Source organism: Carlito syrichta, unplaced genomic scaffold (assembly GCF_000164805.1).
Source record: "Carlito syrichta isolate Samal-C Ts95f unplaced genomic scaffold, Tarsius_syrichta-2.0.1 Scaffold154493, whole genome shotgun sequence".
NCBI classification, from domain to species: domain Eukaryota; kingdom Metazoa; phylum Chordata; class Mammalia; order Primates; family Tarsiidae; genus Carlito; species Carlito syrichta.
This window is the reverse complement of record NW_007098589.1, coordinates 60,773-73,239: the sequence shown is the minus strand read 5'-3', so window position 1 is coordinate 73,239 and position 12,467 is coordinate 60,773. Positions and strand designations below refer to the sequence as shown.

Sequence of the window (12,467 nt, the reverse complement as noted above, 5' to 3'; positions counted from 1 at the left end):
ACCCATCTCTACAATTAAAAAAAAAAAAAAAAAAGCCAGGCATGGAAGCACTCACCTGTAATTCTGGCTACTTGGAAGGCTGAGACAGAAGGATCGGCTGAGCACAACAGGTTGATGGCGGGGTGGCTGTGAGCGTGCCACCGCGCTCCACCTGGGGAACGGAGTGAGACCCCAACTCAAAAAAAAAAAATAGCATAAACACATATTGACCAATGGAACTGAATAGGAAGCCCAGAGATAAACTCTCATGTGTATGGTCAAACAATCTTTACAATGGGAAAAAGATAGTCTCTTCAGCAAATAGTGTTGGGGAAACTAGATATTCACATGCAAAAGATTGAAGATGGATCTTATCTTATACCACATACAAAAATCAACTCAAAACAGATTAAAGATCTAAAGGTAACATCAGAAACTATAAAACTTCTAGAAGAAAAAATAGGGAAAAAGCTTCATGACATTGAAAGCTTGGATTTCTTGGATATGACACCAAAAGCACAGGTGAGAAAAGCAAAAATGGGACTATATCAAACTTAAAGACTTTGGTGACACAGGACACAATCAACAGAGTGAAAAGGCAATCTACAGAATGGGAGAAAATATTTGCAAATTATATACTGAATAAAAGGTTAATATTAGGAATAGGTAAACAACTTGATTACAAAAGGACAAATAATCCAATTAAAAATGGGCAAAAGGCCAGGTTCAGTGGCTCACACCTGTAATTCCAGCACTTTGGGAGGCCAAGGCAGGAGGATCACTTGAGCCCAGAAGTTCGAGGCCAGTCTGGGCAAAAGAGCAAGACCTCGTCTCTACAAAGAATAAAAAAACTAGCCAGACATAGGAATATGCATCTGTAGTCCCAGCTACTTGGGAGGCTGAGGCAGGAGGGTCACTTAAACCCAGGAGGTCAAGTCTGTAGGGAGCTATGATTGTGCCACTGCACTTCAGTGTGAGAGCCTGACTGGGAAAAAAAAAAAAGATGTAGAAGCAACCAAAAGTGTCCACTGACAGATGAATGGGTAAAGAAAATGTGATATACATGTATTATGAAATATTATTCAACATTAAAAATAAAGGAACTACTGTCACATGCTGCAACATAAATACGACTTGAAGGCATTATGCCAATAACACAAGACACACTGCATGATCCCACTTATAGGACATACTTAAAGTAATCAGACTCACAGAAACAAAAAATAGGCTGGGCTCAGAGGCTCAGCCTGTAATCCCAGCACTTTGGGAGCCCGCGGGTTTGAAACCAGCCTGGGTAACTTGGTGAGACCTCTCCTCTACAATAAAATAAAAAATAGCTGGGCATGGTAGCATGCATCTGTAGTTCCGGCTACTTGGAAGGCTGAGATGGAAGGATCGCCGGAGCCCAGCAGGTCGACACTGGGGTGGCCGAGAGCATGCGTGCCACTGCACTCAGCCTCAGTGAAGGAGTGAGACTCCAACTCAAAAAAAAGAAACAAAAAGTAGAATGGTGGTTGCCAAAGCTGTGGGGAGAAACGGGGAGTCATTATTCAATGGTATAGAGTCTCAGTAATGCAAGGTCAAAAAGTTGTAGAGAACAGCTACACAACAATGTGCACATAATTAGCAATATCATAAAGTGCACTTTTTAAAAAAGAAAAACGAGTCGGGTGAGGTGGCTCACAGCTGTAATCCCAGCACTTTGGGAGGCAGAGGCGAGAGGCTTGCCTGAGACCAGGGTGTTAGAGACCAGCCCAGGTAACTTGGCAAGACCTCATCTCTACAATAATTTAAAAAATTAGCTGGGCATGGTGACATGCACCTGTAGTTCCAGCTACTAGGAAGGCTGAGGCGGAAGGATCACCTGAGCTCAGCAGGTCGAGGCTGCAGTGGCCATGAGCATGACAGTGACTCTGACTCAAAAAAAAAAAAAAAGAAAAGAAAAAGAAAAAAAGAAAATAACCCTATTTGCCAAAGACATGGATGTTTATGAAGATAATTCCAAAGAGTCTACCAAAAAAAGCTGTATCACCTAATAAATATGAGCTAGCAAGATGTAGACTACAAGGTCAATATACAGTACAAAAATAAATTTCAATTTTTATATAAAGTAGATTCTCATTCACACATTCCTTATTTGCAAATTTGCATACTCACTAAAATTTATTTGTAATCCCAAAATCAATAATCAGTATTTGCTGTACTCTCATAGCCATTCATAAACATGCACAAAGTAGTAAAAAATCTGAGTCACTCAACATGCACATTTTCAACTGAGGTCAAAAAAAGTGATACTCTCTGACTTTATTTCAGCTCTTATAGTATAAACAAGTTTCCTTTTAGTGCTCTATTTATTGCCATGTTTTTTGCACTTTTGTGCTTTTTCTGGGTAATTTTGATGTTTAAAGTGTCCCCTTAGCACAGTGCTGAAGTGCGATCTAGTGTTCTTAAGCACAAGAAAGCTATGATGTATCTTGTGAAAAAAAAGTTAGATAAGTTTCATTGAAGCATGAGTTACAGTGTTATTTGTCTTAAGTTCAAGGCTAATGAATCAATAATACATATTAAATGAGGTGTCCTTAATTGTTGTTGATTGTACAAGCAATAGACTAAAAACAATACAATTTATACTTGCACCTAAAAACCAAACACTTAAATTTAATAAAATACATGCAAGACGTATATGCTGAAAATTACAAATTACTAATTAAAGACAATCTAAACAAATGAAAAGACGTGCTGGAAAACTCTACCCCAGGCCAGGCTCGGTGGCTCAGTCTGTAATCCCGTGCTTTGGGAGGCTGAGGTAAGTGAACTGCCTGAGCCCACAGGTTCGAGACCTCATCTCTACAATAAGTCAAAAAAATTATCCTCATCTCTACAATAAGTCAAAAAAATTATCCAAGCATGGTAGCACACGCCTGTAGTTCCAGCTACTTGGAAGGCTGAGGTAGAAGGATCGCTGGAGCCCAGCAGGTCGAGGCTGCGGTGACCGGGAGCGTGCCACTGCACTCCACTCTGGGCAACAGAATAAGACTCCAACTCAAAAAAAAAAAAAAGGAAAAAAGAAAACTACCTTGTCACAGTTTCAGTCTCCTCCAACTGATCTGAAGATTTAATGCAATTCCATTCAAAATACCAGCAACTTCTTTATTTTAAAAATTACAAGCTGATCTTAAAATTTATATGGAAAGCCAGAGAAACAAGAATTACTATGACAATCGTGAAAAAGAAAAACAAAGTTGCAGGAGTCACACTATTTGACCTCAAAACTTCATATAAAGATACAATAATCAATCATGAGGTACTAGCAAAAGGATTAACATAGTGGAAAATAGGAAGAGAAAACAGTCCAGAAAGACACACACATATATGGTCAGTCAACTGATTTTCCACAAAGTTGTGAAGGTAATTCAACAAAAATAGGATAATCATTTGAACACATGCCGCTGAAACAACTGGATAAACATAGGCAAAAAAATATATAAGCCTCAACCAATACCTCAAATCATATATAAAAATTAACTCCAGGTCGGGCTCGGTGGCTCAGCCTGTAATCCCAGCACTTTGGGAGGCTGAGGTGAGTGGATTGCCTGAGTCCACAGGTTCGAGACCCGCCTGGGCAACTTGACAAGACCTCATATCCCAGCATTTTGGGAGGCCGAGGTGAGTGGATTGCCTGAGTCTGCAGGTTCGAGACCCGCCTGGGCAACTTGACAAGACCCCATCTCTACAATAAATCAAAAATTAGCCGGGCGTGGTAGCACGCGCCTGTAGTTCCAGCTACTTGGAAGGCTGGTGTGGAAGGATCTCCAGAGCCCAGCAGGTCGAGGCTGCAGTGGCCAGAAGCAGCCACTGCACTCCAGTCTGGGCGACAGAGTGAGACTCCAACTCAAAAAAAAAAACAAAATTAACTCCAAATGAATCATAGATATAAAAATTAAAACTACAAAACAAGCCGGGCTTGGTGGCTCAGCCTGTAATCCCGCACTTTTGGGAGGCTGAGGTGAGTGGATTGCCTGAGCCCGCGGATTCGAAACCCACCTGGGCAGCGAGACCTCATCTCTACAATAAATCAAAAACTCAGCTGGGCATGATAGTGCATGTCTGTAATTCTGGCTACTTGGAAGGCTGAGGCGGAAGGATCGCCGGAGCCCAGCAGGTCGAGGCTGCAGTGGCTGGGAGCGGCCACTGCACTCCAGTCTGGGTGACAGAGACTCCAACTCAAAAAAAAAATAAAATAAAACTACAAGACATGCGTAAGTTTGAAGAAAAAAATCTTTGTGGCCTTGGTTTCCTAAAAGTTTTCTTAGAAAAATGACACCAAAGGGTACCTGTATAATGAATATTTGTATACCTAACCCTGAATTGTACCCCACAATTTTAAAATAAAAAATTTAAACCGGGCTCAGTGGCTCAGCTTGTAATCCCATGCCTTTGGGAGGCTGAGGTGAGTGGATTGCCTGAGCCTGCAGGTTTGAGACTCGCCTAGGCAGCGAGACCTCATCTCTACAATAAATCAAAAAATTAGCCGGGTGTGGTAGCGCGCACCTGCAATTCCAGCTACTCGAAAGGCTGAAGCAGAAGGATCGCCAGAGCCCAGCAGGTCGAGGCTGCGGTGGCCGGAAGCAGCCACTGCACTCCAGTCTGGGCGACAGAGTGAGACTCCAACTCAAAATAAATAAATAAAATAAAATTAAAAATTTAAAAGTTAAAAAAAAAAAAGAAAAATGACACCAAAACATTATACATAAAAAGAAATTAATTGGGACATATTTAATCAAAACTTTTGCTCTGTGAAAGTCACATTTTTTTTCTTTTCTTTTTGAGTAGGGGTCTCACTCTGTCGCCCAGGTTGGAGTGCAGTAGCACACTCATGGTCACTGCAGCCTCGACCTCCTAGGGTCAGGTGATACTTCCGCTTCAGCTTTCCAAGTAGCTGGAACCACAGACGTGAGCCATGACACCTAGCTAATTTTTTGATTTATTGTAGATGAAGTCTTGCCAAGTTGTCCAGGCTGGTCTCAAACCCCTGGGCTCAGGCAATCTTCTCACCTCCACCTCTCAAAGTGCTGGGATTACAGGAGTGAGCCACCGTGCCCAGCAAAGATCATTTTATTAATATATAACTGTACATATTTATAGGCTGCATGTGATATTTTGATACGTGTGTAAAATATATAATGATCAAATCAGAGCAATTAAGATATCCATGACAAAAATTTATCATTTCTTTGTATGAAAAACATTCCAAATCTTCTCTTCCAGCTCTTTGAAATATGTAATAAATTACTATTAACTATAGTTGTCCCACAGTGCTACCAAACACTACAACATATTCTAACTGTATTTTTAGACCCATTAATCAACCTCTTCATCCCCTCTTAGCCCATTCCCTCCCCAGCCTCTGGTAACAACCATCATTCTACTCTCTACCTTCATGAGATCAACTGTTTTTAGATCTCACAAGAGAACATACATTATTTGTCTTTCTGTGCTTGGCTTATTTCACTTAACATAATAGCCTTCAGTTCCATCCATGTTGCTGCAAATAACAGAATTTCATTCTTTTTCCATAGCTAAATAATATTCCATTGTGTATATGTTACATTTTCTTTACCCATTCATCCACTGATGGACACTTAGGTTGCTTCAATATCCTGGCTATCGTGAAAGGTACTGTAACAAACACAAGAGTACAAATCTCTCTTCACCATATTGATTTCTTTTTTTTTTTAGATTATACTCTGCAGTGAAATTGCTGGACCATATGGCAGAAATTTTTTAGTTTTTGACAAACTTCCACACTATTTTCCATAGTGGTTATACTAATTGACATTCCTACCAACAGTCTACTAGCATTCCCCTTTCTCTGTGGCCTCACTAGCATCTGCTATTTTTTTATCTTTCAGATAATAGCCATTTTAACTGGATTGAGATGATATCTAATTGTGGCTTTAATTTGCACTTTCCTGATGATTAGTGATGATGAGCATTTTTCATATAGTTGCTAGCCATGGCATGTCTCTTTTTGTGAAATGTGAAAGGTCTGTTCAGATCATCTGCCCATTTATTTTTTCAGTCGGAGTGTCACTCAGGCTGGAGAAGAGTGGCACATTCGTGGCCACCACAGCCTCAACCTGCTGGGCTCAGGCAATCCTTTCACCTTAGCCTCCCAAGTAGCCGGAACCACAGGCACATGCCACCATGTCCAGCTAATTTTTTTATTTATTGTAGAGATGAAGTCTCGCCGAGTTGCCCAGGCTGGTCTTGAACCCCTGGTCTCAGGCAAGCCTCTTACCTCCAACTCCCAAAGTGCTGGAATTACAGGTGTGAGCCATTGCACCCAGCTTTGCCAATTTTTAATCAGATTATTTGTTTTTTGTTTTTTAGTTATTAAGCTGCTTGAGCTCTTTATATATTCTGGTTATTAATCCCTTGCCAGATGTATACTTTACAAATATTTTCTCCAATTCTATAGGTTTTCTCTTTACTGTGTTGATTATTTCCTTTGCTGTTCAGAAACTTTTTATCTTGATATAATCCTATTTGTCTATTTTTGCTCTTATTGTCTTTGAGGTTTTACTCAAAAAAAAAAAAAGATGGCAGAAATAAGTCTAAATACATCAACAATCATAATGAACACACAAAAACTCACCTGTTAAAAGATACTCTCAAATTAGATAAACCAAACCCAGTTTTATGCTTCATAAGAACTTGACCTAAAAGGAAATAACACCAAAATATGAAATTAATTAAAATACGGGCATGTTAAAATCTCCATGCACAATTCCATGAAGTCTTCGCTTATTGACATCTTAACCTCAACAGTGAGAGCTATACTTACATAAACTAAGATTCCAAAATACTAGTCATCTGATGTCATTTTTTTTAAATCTCAAAAATTAAGCTAGATCTATCGCTCTTACTTGCACTGACTCATAAGGTACCTATTTCCAACACCGAAATTTAAATTTTGCCACAGTGCTGGCAAATGGACCTAGTATAATTTTCAAAGGTGTTGTAATAAGGGAGTAAACTGAAACCAGAACAAAGTGTACTTTCAGTGAAGTTATAAATTTTAAGTGAATTATCAAGCAGAAATACAACTACAGTTAAGCTGCCTGCAGAATGTTTTGTACTATCAATCACTCTGGATTCAGTATATGCCCTTACGTTATCATATGCAGCCATCTAACACAAATGCTATTTTCTACCTGAGCCTGTTAAATGCTGTTGAGACATCTAGAGGAGGAATAAACCAGTAAGAAAAGAAGACTTATTGGTTTTGACTTGAGGTCAAAGTTGGACAGAAAATGAAATGAACAAGAATGAATTCCAGAGATATTAATCCTATATTCCAGCAGGTACAGATGCATAAACAGAGAATTGATAAGAGTTTGCAGAAAATAAGAAGGGCACACATGACTCACACCTGTAACCCCAGCACTCTGGGGGGCTCAGGCGAGAGGTTTACCTGCGCCCAGGAGTTCCAGACTGGCATGGACAACATGGTAGAAGACCTCGTTTCTACAACAAAAAAATCAAAAAATTAGCCAGCTGTGGTGGCACATGCCTGTACTACTTTCCAGGCTGAGGCAGAAGGATCACCTGAGACCAGCAGGTTGAGAATGCAATAGCTGTCACAGATTGTGCTACTCCAGCCTGGACAACAGAGTGAGACTCTGACAGAGAAAAAAAAAGAAAAAGAAAAAGGAGTTTGCAGAAAACAAATTAAAAACTCCTATTTGTAAGCCTCCAAAATTCTGTAATATAAAGCATTATCATCTGTGTAACAGATGTTAAAACTGAGACATGAAGATTAAGGCATAAAGATCATACATAGCAGACCCAGAACCAGAACATAAATTCTGCTACTCTCCATTCCTGTACCTTTTTCTTTTGCTTTAAGTGCAAAAAAGAAGTTTAGCCAGTCCCTCAATTTGAATATAAAATCCACTTAAATATAAACTACACTTAAATGGCCATTCTATAAGAGTACCTCACAGCTACCGCAATGAACAGACTTTTCTCAGATCTCACGTAAATAAAAAGCTCACCTAATGCATTCAAAATTATTTCATTCACAAAGTCAAATGAAAGAAAATTTTAAAACAACACCTACTGTATTTACAAGGGAGGACCCAAAAAACACAAAAATTTATTTATAAAAAATTAAGTATTTATTCTTACATCTTTAAACGTCAGTCATCTTCAACGTATTCTCCGTTTGATACAATACGCCTATAGAGATGCCTTCTTCCACTGCTCAAAACAGTTTTTGAATTTGCCAATTTTGATGCCTTTCCCCTCTGAGGACTTTTTTCATCCAGGGAAACGAAAGTTGCTTGGGACAAGATCGGGTGAATAGGGAGGGTAGGGCATGGGAGTCATGCTGGTTTTGGTCAAAAACCGCATGCAGGTGCACTTGTAAATCACCCATCATGAAATACGCAAACATGTTGAAAGAATCTCTAGAGGAATTCACTGAAGCCAAACGCAGCCTCTACGACACTAGCTGGTACACTGATGTCGATGGGTTCCTAGAACACCTACTAGCAAGGGAAGCCTATACTTTAAGGAGTCTACTGTCCAAAAATAATTCCAGGTTTTTTGGGGTCCCCCCCTCATATCTTTGTGGTAGCTTCAACACAAATATTATGGCTAAGTACTACATTTCCTTTTGCTATAACTCTACTAATATACCACATTAGATAATGTTTAAATATTACAAAGTGGTATATTTAAGACTTACATATCAATTTATTTTTAAATTATTTTCATCTATTCTAAACATGCTCTCCCTTATATGTGCTACCAAACACAGCAAGTAGCAACACTCCCTTCAGCTGATAGTTGGGACAAATTCTGAGAAACACTGCTGTGAACCACAACTAAATTGTTCCATTAAATGTGTGCTGGTCCTAATTAATAATTCTCTAAGTATTACCCTCAACTTCTGTAGCTAAGTAACATACTATAATTTTATAGTAATGTTATAGGCAATTAAAAAAACTCCAGTGACTAAAATCCCCAAAGCTAACCAAGGCATTTGTAAAACACAAGCAAATGTGATGATACTTAAAACACTGCACAAACATTCAAATACAACTATTCTCAAATATTTTTCCAAAAAGTCAATAACTTTGGAAAAAAAAAACCAGTTAAATGTACATCTTATATGATTTCCTCACTTAACATCAAAGAAGTAGAAGGTACAACGGATCTAAGACATGAATTCCTACAACTGCATGCCATAGTAATTATAATAAAAAGATGATATACATTAGGGTTTTTTTTTTATTACAGGTTAGAAAGAAAAGCTTATCAAAATGTTAATTAAATTGAAAAAATATTATCACATAGGATCTATATTACAAAGCTTAGACTGGTTTCAGTAACTGAGACCCTCAATAACTTGGTAAATTGTATTACTTGCATCTAGTCCTTCAGAGAATTCCTAAGATTTTCATTTTTCCCTTTCTTGAGAAATCGAGTAACCAAAGTCACAGCAGGTGGAGGCAGCTCACACAGGGAGGTTAGCTCAGGCGGCACAAGTGCTAATGTACAAAGAACAGTCCCTAATCCTCAGGAATTCCAATGTCCAGGAAAAGAAAAATAAATTTGGAAAAGATGTTTCTTAAATTGTACACTAAGATATGTTCAAACCGAAATGATCCACTACTTTACTTTCCAGAATTAATGTTAAGGACACGATCATAAATAAGGACAAAGAAAAGGACAGATATTTAAGATGATATATATTCCAAGTACACTGATTTGATCTTTACAAATTAAGTAAACATATTAGCATGTGTACCCACAAAATGTATTCTTATTATATATTAAGTATATTGTTTACAAAACAAATAAGAACAAATATTTATGTACCAGAGTACTAATTTGATTAATCAGATCAGTAATCAGAGTATTAATCACCGAGTTTTAGTATTTTTGAGGAAAAAAAAAAAATCTATGTGTTCAACAATGGGGAAAAGCCAGGTACAGTGGCTCACATTTGTAATCCTGGCACTTTGGGAGGTGGAGGTAGGAGAATTGCTTGAGGCCAGGAGTTTGAGATCAGCCTAGGCAACACAGGGAGATCTCATATCAGAAAAAAAAAGAAGCTGAACAAAAACAACAGAAAAAAATTAAATACATTGCATTGGCTCCATGAAATGAAAAGCTGTGGAATCTTTAAAGAAACGTTTTGTAACAGCTGTTTAACGACATAGAAATATGATCACATTTTGTTAGGGAAAAAGGCAGAAATAAAATGTCATATCGCTTACTATCCATTAATTTTATAATCAGGAAAAAATGTGTTCTTTTTAAACTGATTAACATTTTGTGCATGATAAACTTGGCTGACCACACTAATCTACATTCTAGATCTTGACTGCTAAGGATTGAACAGAAGAAAATAGAACAGGAAAATTTTACCACTCACCAATAAGGTTTAGACATATTTTATAGATTGTTTTCAGTCAGTCTTACATATTCCAATTTATTTTTAATAGAAAAAGAGGTGGCAGTACCATCCTTTTGGACACTGTACATGGCAGGAGACTTAAAAGCACGAACAAAGATTTAAATCCACTCTATGTTTCCATGATCTTCATCTAAAAAATAAAGGTAAGTCTGCTGAGGATGATTTCAAGGTAATCCCAGATTTTTGAGAAGGCACTCTGAAAATTAGGGAGGAAAAATGTATACTGTATATAATGATATAATGACTGAAATCAGAAAGTAATTACAGGGGCTATTTGTGGATCCTCCATAATCTAATGTAGGAAAACACAGAAAGAAAACAAGTTTGGGAGTCTGAAACCCAATTCTACTATGTGACCGTAGACATATTCCTTCGCTTCTCTTAGTATTAATTCTCTTGTCCATAAAACAAAGAAAACTACAACGGGCTAGTGTACAGTCTCAATTATATTAGCCCATCTAAAGAAAATCCCACAGCTAAGCAAAACGATCACTACACCATTACACCACTGTACCAATTTACACAAGACAGGAGCCACTTTATATCAATCATGTTGGCAAGTTCGTAAACGAACACAGGGACAAATATAGTTGGGCTGAGAACTCTTAACTTCATATAGAGAATAAAATGGGGAGAAGACAGACTTCCCTGTTACTTAAAGGGTAAACCTAAAATAAAAAGAGGTAAGGAATAAAAACAGTTAAGGGGGGAACCATCCCTCAATGGCATCTAGAGGTTGGATGACAGCTTTCAGCAGTCAGGCCCTGGTCAGCACAAAAAAGTGAGGGGAAGAAGTTCCACATGGGGCTGTTTACTTTGGATTCCTACTCATCACTGTTTATCAAGGGAGAAAATGATGGCTGCAGCAGAAACCCTAACTTGAGGGAAAGCATCAATATTATAGCATCTCTCTATGTGCGTATTAGCAGTAGTGAAACGTCCCAGGTTTTCAATGAGACTTAGTGAAACACTGCAAACCCTGGCGGGCAGATTAAACCTCTAGAATTCCACTTGCCCCAGCCCCTACATACGTTCCTCTATTCTTGACTACTTAACAAAAAATTGGACTTTTTATTTTAGAACCAAAAGGTGGTTAGGTTTTACCTCCCCCAACACTCCATGGTGGGGGCCGTTAACACAAAAGACTACTTAAAAAGGGAGCTTTTTAACTCTACTGTCCCAGACGTTGTGTTCTAACAGTATCTGTTAACGTATCCTCCCAGGATGTGCCTCTTGGCGCTTCAGAAAGTCCTCGGTTCCTCGTAACAAGAGTTTTCCTGCTAATCAGGCAAGGCAAAGATGGTGGCTGGATGTCATCACAGCCATTAAGTAGGGTGCTGGCATCCCGGATTTTGCAAATTATTCAAGAAGGAAACTCAATGACAACAGGGATGAATCAGCACAAACTCATCCCTACTAAAATATGCATGTAAGTATTCTGCTAATGGTGGATCTGGCTTTATGTGCCGCTGGTAACGGCTGTATGCTTCAAACCGAGTTTGGGGTCGTGGGTGGAGTAAGGACGTGGAACGCGGGTACTACCAGGGCTGGCGACTTCCCAGGGCTGTCGCCGACTCGCGGTGACCTTACGCGCCTTAACAAAGGAAGTCCTCAAACTTGGCACCGGGGCCTAGGAAACAAGGAACCGAACACGACGCAAGTGGAGGCCGAACACGCCTGAACTGGAGCATGTCTGCGGGCGAAGAGGTTTTCCTGCTTCCATCACGGCCGCCACGAAGCAGGCGCTTTAAGAGTTGAAAGAAGGGGACGTGGACGTCTACGACGCCCTGGGCGACTCGCATTCCTTTTAGGAGGTGAGGGAAGTAGGTACTTCCTGAAATTGCCGCCGAACTAGCAGGCCGCTACCAACGACTCGCGTCGCGGGCCGCCTTAGCCAACCGAGGAGGCCTCGCAGCACCGAGAGCGCGGGCAGAGCGCCGGGAGGTCCCGGCGTCCGGCCTCGGGCCGGAACCCCAGGGGCGAAGCTCCCGGGCCT

The 12,467-nt window shown here is 39.5% G+C and overlaps 1 protein-coding gene across 3 annotated transcripts in view; it reads right to left on the bottom strand.

Moving 5' to 3' along the window:
- Positions 1-12,467, bottom strand: part of RMI1 (RecQ mediated genome instability 1) — a 25,928-nt gene that overhangs the window by 12,825 nt on the left and 636 nt on the right. Inside the window, exons 1-2 of one of the 3 annotated variants that reach the window (XM_021709036.1) lie at positions 8,173-8,239; positions 6,638-6,701 (exon numbers count right to left, since the gene is read on the bottom strand). The exons of the other annotated variants lie outside the window; for them this stretch is intronic. The gene's annotated coding sequence lies outside the window, so the exon portion shown is untranslated. Of the gene's footprint in view, positions 1-6,637; positions 6,702-8,172; positions 8,240-12,467 lie in introns of those variants that run through there. 3 annotated transcript variants of the gene reach the window in all.